The 5,734-nt window shown below is 46.3% G+C and overlaps 1 long non-coding RNA gene across 1 annotated transcript; it reads left to right on the plus strand.

Annotated features, from left to right (window-relative positions):
* The first annotated feature begins 688 nt into the window (after nt 1-688).
* On the plus strand, nt 689-2,579 carry LOC307023104. The gene is made up of 2 exons (XR_013803598.1): nt 689-2,355; nt 2,444-2,579. It is a non-coding gene; the product is annotated as an uncharacterized lncRNA (long non-coding RNA).
* The last annotated feature ends 3,155 nt before the right edge of the window (nt 2,580-5,734 follow it).

Raw genomic sequence — 5,734 nt, forward strand, 5'->3', positions numbered from 1 at the left:
AGCTTGGCTCTGTGTGTGTGTGTGGCAATAGCGCATTTAAGTGTGATAGACAGAGAGGGAGAGAGAGAGAGGTGCCAGCAGGGACCGTATTGTTAGCATCTGGTTAGCTAGCTGCACTAACGGACATAAGGAGCTGTTTGTTCCACAACAATCTGGAGGAGTGTCCTCTCCTCTCAGACTGAGAGTCCTCTCCTGTCAGACTGAGAGACTCAGGTGAGCTAAAGGACCTTTCACACCAACGCGTTTTCAGCTCCGGCTCGGAGCTGGAGCCTGAAAAGTACCGTTTTTTCCTGTTCACACCGCAGCGGCGCCGCCTCTTAGCTCCGGAATCCGGTTCACTTCCATCTCCAAAAAATTGTCGGTCTAGAGCAGTGGTCACCAACCTTTTTAAGCCCAAGATCACCGACCTCGGCCTAGGTGAAAGGCGAGATCTACCTATTGCAGAATTGAGTGAGAAAGACGGCCCAGACAATGCTTCCAATTTGAGGCCTTTTATATAGGCTAATGGCATCTGAATGACTGTTACAATGAAGGCTCCAAAATCAGCTCACGGCATATAGGCAGGGGTAAAGTGGTATTGGGGGGCGGACCTCACCTCACCTCCTCAAGGGGGGTCCGGGGGGATGCTCACCCGGGAAGATTTTTTTTTAAATATTGAAGTTGAAAGCATCAATCTGGTGCACTTTGAGAGCAGCATGAAGAGATCTATGGATTCATCTCTCAGCACCCATATGAAACAGAACTATAAACAGATTTTCTTTTTCTTTATGGATATTTTACAAATCACATTAAACTGTATTCTTGTTTTACTGCCATATAGTAGGCTATTTCATACCTGTTTTTCATTTATGCTCTTATTGTTTGTATAACTATAATGATCATATGAAGGTGTGCCGCGGAAATAATCTTTTGAATAATTTGTGACAAAACTGTTCTAAACACTCAAGAGTCCTTTAGCTCACCTGAGCCCCTCAGTCTGACAGGAGAGGACTCTCCTCCAGCTTGTTGTGGAAACAGCTACTTATGTCCGTTAGTGCAGCTAGCTAACCAGATGCTAACATCACGGTCCCCGCTAGCACCGGTCCCTCTCTCTCCCTCACTCCCTCTCTCCCTCACTCCCTCTCTATCACACTAAATGTATGGCATTATATTTGTGCCTCTATCCTGAGCACGCAATGAAACATGTTGCGCATAGAAAATGCGATTGAGCGCACACTTGAACATTTTTGAGCACAGAGAAATATATTTTCTTTCATAAAACTCCTGCTCCGTGCGCAAGCAGACCGCTGCACGCGCTCTCTCTCCCCCGCTCGCTCGACCTCTCCACCCTGTGCGCGCTCAGCTTTGCCTGTGCTCGCTCAAGTTGTCACAGCGTTACAAATGTGCCACAAAACCAACCAATCGGAGAACTCGAGAAGGTCAATTGTGATTGGCTGGTCGTCTCCAATCATATCTTGTATCTGAGATGAGAGAGGGATTTTCGGTTGCCATCAGGCTGTTGACGTTCTTATTACACATCCGTCGTTGACATTACAGGACATGACAGACTCGAATGAAGAGAATAGCACACCACAGTGTCAGGTGAGTTATACATTTCTAGTTTTCTGATATCACGTTATTGTTTGCAATGCCTGAGTTTGCTAGCCGGCAACATAGCTATAGGGGTAGTTTAAGCAAACAGCTAACAAACCGTAGCCTACATGTACGCCATGAACCCTTCTGTATTGATTACTTGCTGTAAGCATTAGAGGTGGCAGAATGACAAACATGTTTCTCTCTCTATCACAATTTTGGGTTGACCAGAACCTGGACCAACTTCTGTTTCCTGTTCTACAATGGGCATAGAGCTTGCGTTAATTTTCAACCGGACAACTAAACAGATTAGGCTAGGACCGGATAAAGTTAGCAACACACGTTAACCATGAACAGCCTATTAATCCGTTCTCTTAATGTTTATTCCGTCCAACGTTGTGGAATTAGAGAGAAAGGGCTTCTTAACGTGCTTTTATCCGGGGTGGAGGAAGTTAAATATAACATTGGGGCGTGTGATTGTAGTGGGTGGAGGTGGTGAAATGAGGATATCCATTTTGGAGTTCAAGCTAGCATAATATAGTTAACGTTGCACACTAATAAGGAAGAGAGCTATTTTTGTGATACATTGCTATTGATATGGATTTAGAGTGGATATTTGAGACAAGTAAACAAAAACGTAATTTATGGGTGAGTGTTTTTAGCAGAGTCATATTATGTCCTTGTGATTCTGTTGATTATTACCTTTCTGTATTATGTTGCAGCTCAGCTGATTTTGGATTGATGGCAAAGGGAGAGGGACTTAAGTTAGAGTGAAAATACAAGGTAAGTTTAAAATAGGTCAGCCATTTCCCATCCTATAGGTTGCGAGATGTATCTAACCCTTTCTCCTGTCTTTGTCTCTCTCTCTCAGCACAAGAACTCCAGGGGGATTCAATGGAGCCTGAAGACCTGCAATGAGAACCTCACCCTGAGCCTGAGTCTCAACTCCCAGAGTTTTGCAAGCCTCTCCCTGTTCCTTATTTTTGATTAAAAAGACATTAAGCCTCCCAATGGTGTGGTCTTCGTTTTGTGAAAAATATGATTACCTCACATATTTTGTTGCTGTTGTTGTCTTTTGTGATAGTTAAAAGGCTCCTGCTGACTTGAGCCAGCCATTCTTTCCTCCTCTCTGTGTCAGTGGGGAAGCTGTACATGTGTACTCCTTTCTATGAGTGATTGGAGCATCCCCCAGCAGCACAGCAAACCATGGGGGAGACTATATGCCAGGACAACACAGAGGAAAAGGCACAGACAAACTGCACGCATGCTATTGAATGTTTATTGAATTCCATTTATTTACAATGGATGTTCCTAAAACAACACATTTAACATCATCATGCTGCTGCTGCTGCTAGTGCTTTGACTCATTTTGCTGTCAGTTGACAATCATTGATAGGCACCTGTCGGTCTCCTGTCCTTTCTGAAAGTCATAAAGATTACATTAGTCATTTAGATGACTTATGTCCTCAATTACCAGAGGATTACTGAAACCACCATGAATTAAAGAAATGGTAGAAACGATTCTAATCAGAATTTTGAAACCTTCCTTCCCTCCCTCTAAATATATCAATAAGGATGTGATGTTCTTGACTCATACAAGTTTAAGAAGATAATATTTGTTTTAAAGAATTAAAAGCAATAAACAACAGGAACTGGATCTGTAACCAAGGCAACGTTAGCCTAACATGTATGTTAACAGGTAAGATAGCTGTTCACACTATCCATGTATATTTTCAACTTTTTGCAATGCTATGTTATTTCTATTTAAGATGTTTACATTTTCGATTGTTTAATTCTAGTCTTTTAACTGTCTAATGTACAATGCCTTGTCTTTTGCTGCTGCCGCGTTAACATTTCCCCAATTGGTATCAATAAAGTACTTCTTATTTTGTCTTAATCCTCAAATATTAGCACATTTTACTTAAAAAACAAACAAACACATTGATGTAACTACATACACATATCGATATGTTGTATACATATTGTAAATCAAAACCTTTATTGACCAATAACTACCAAAAATTGCATTTATATCCTGTTATTAATGCATTCAAATCGTGATTCAAATGGCCCGCCACAAACTTCCGGGAACTTTCTGAGTCTCTCTGAACCACGTGACAATCAAGCATTTTGGACTTCCGCTGTCGCAACTCTTCTCTCTACATGGTGCTGGACCAGCCAATCAGAATTGATCTTTTCGAGTTCTCCGATTGGTTGGTTTCGTGGCACATTTGTAACGCTGTGACAACTTGAGCGAGCAGGCAGGCAAAGCTGAGCGCGCACAGGGTGGAGAGGTCGAGCGAGCGAGGGAGAGAGAGCGCGTGCAGCGGTCTGCTTGCGCACGGAGCAGGAGTTTTATGAGAGAAAATATATTTCTCTGTGCTCAAAAATGTTCAAGTGTGCGCTCAATCGCATTTTCTAGGCTCAACATGTTTCATTGCGTGCTCAGGATAGAGGCACAAATATAACGCCATACGCCCCAGGGAGGAAGTCGCTTTACAGACGGTACATCTCGTATCGCATCTGTCAAAGCCTGGGTTTCATAATAAATTGGAAGAAGAGCTGTCCTCTTCCCTCTCAGACAATCGTTTATCTAGGAGTGGAGTTAAACTCAGCCAGCATGAGAGCGCGACTCTCGCGGCAGCGAGGGGAAGAACTGTCAGCTCTCCTCCGGCGTGTCACAACCCACACAGCCCTCTCCGTGACGCAGCTGCTCGGCGTTGGCGTCAGCTGGTCACGTGATGATCCCCCTGAGTCTCTTCCAACAGGGGGACACTCTAGAGGTGGTTCATTCGCTGCAGAAGCCTGCTGTTTTAACCTATTGGGTTATAAACTGCAGAACTCGCGGCATTCCTCTGTCCCAGATATGCCTCCTACACACGGTCATAATAACCACGAGCACCGTTATAACGCCTCGTGTGGACAGCATGCACACACCTCTCATCCCCTGGGCGTGTACGCGCCTCATGAGGAGAGACGGAGTGAAAGGCAGCGTGTGGAAACTCCCTCGCAGCCCTTTTGCCTCACGGGCAGCGGCGGCGATGGCGTGGCTCGTCACCATGAAGACCATTACGGCACTTCACAGAGAAACCTCTCCCCCCAGCAGTTCCATGGGATACAAGAAACACTCCTGTCATCCCAGGAACAGTGTCTTGCGCGGTTTTTACCCCCGCTATTTTTCTAAATCTCCTCTGTCAGGTGCGCGCGCTGTCCTGCTATGTGGCGCGCACGGCGGCCTGGCGCCGTTCTCAGCGCCTGTTCGTGCACTATAGAGAGAGCTCGATCGGGCAACCTCTGTCTGCACAACGGCTGTCACACTGGCTGTGTGAGGCTGTGTCACAGGCATATGTCTCCTCTGGGGTGGAGCCCCCGGAGAACATCAAGGCGCACTCCACCAGAGGAATTTCCTCCTCCACGGCTTTGCACGGAGGAATGTCAGTGGAAGATATTTGCACGGCTGCATCTTGGTCTTCCCCCTGTTCATTTATTCATTTTTATTTGAGGGATGTCTCCCATTCCTCTCTGACACACCCTGTACTGGGTGTCCTGTCAGGGTGAGTGACGTCAGGGAGCCAGCTGTGCGCCTCTGTCCTGCCTTTTGGCACGCGGAGAGCAGCCCATTTCCCCTCTTATAGGAGGGATGTTCCTTTTTCCTCTAACACACTTTGTACGGAGTGCCTGGTCAGAGTGAGTGACATCAGGGATCCAGCTGTGCGCTCTCCTGCCTGTCTGCACGCAGAGAGCTGCTGTTCCCCCACTACGATCGCAGGACGAGGTGGGACTTTCGTCTCTACTTTCTCACAGCGGCCGGTATGTATTGTTCCCAGCCTTCACCCCGTCGGGAAGATAGGCATGTTTTGCTATGTTCCAGGTACGGTGATGAGCCATTACGCATGGCACATCAGGCAGGGGGGTGTTATTGAGCAGGTATGTCTGTGCTTCTAGTTCCGGGCGGACCCAGTGGGGCGCAGACTACATCATGCTTCGCCCTTAACCCAATAGCGTTAGCCTTAGAGGGCGAAGCCATATACGAAATAGAACTGAGGTTACCTACTGTAACCCCAGCTTCTATGAGTAAATGGCGCAGCCCTCTAAGTGCGGGGCCCCACTGGCTCTACGAATAGCTGAAGAAAAGTTATGTTGTATGGGAGCAGATTGCCGG

Source organism: Notothenia rossii (assembly GCF_949606895.1).
Source record: "Notothenia rossii genome assembly, chromosome: 10".
Classification (NCBI taxonomy): Eukaryota; Metazoa; Chordata; class Actinopteri; order Perciformes; family Nototheniidae; genus Notothenia; species Notothenia rossii.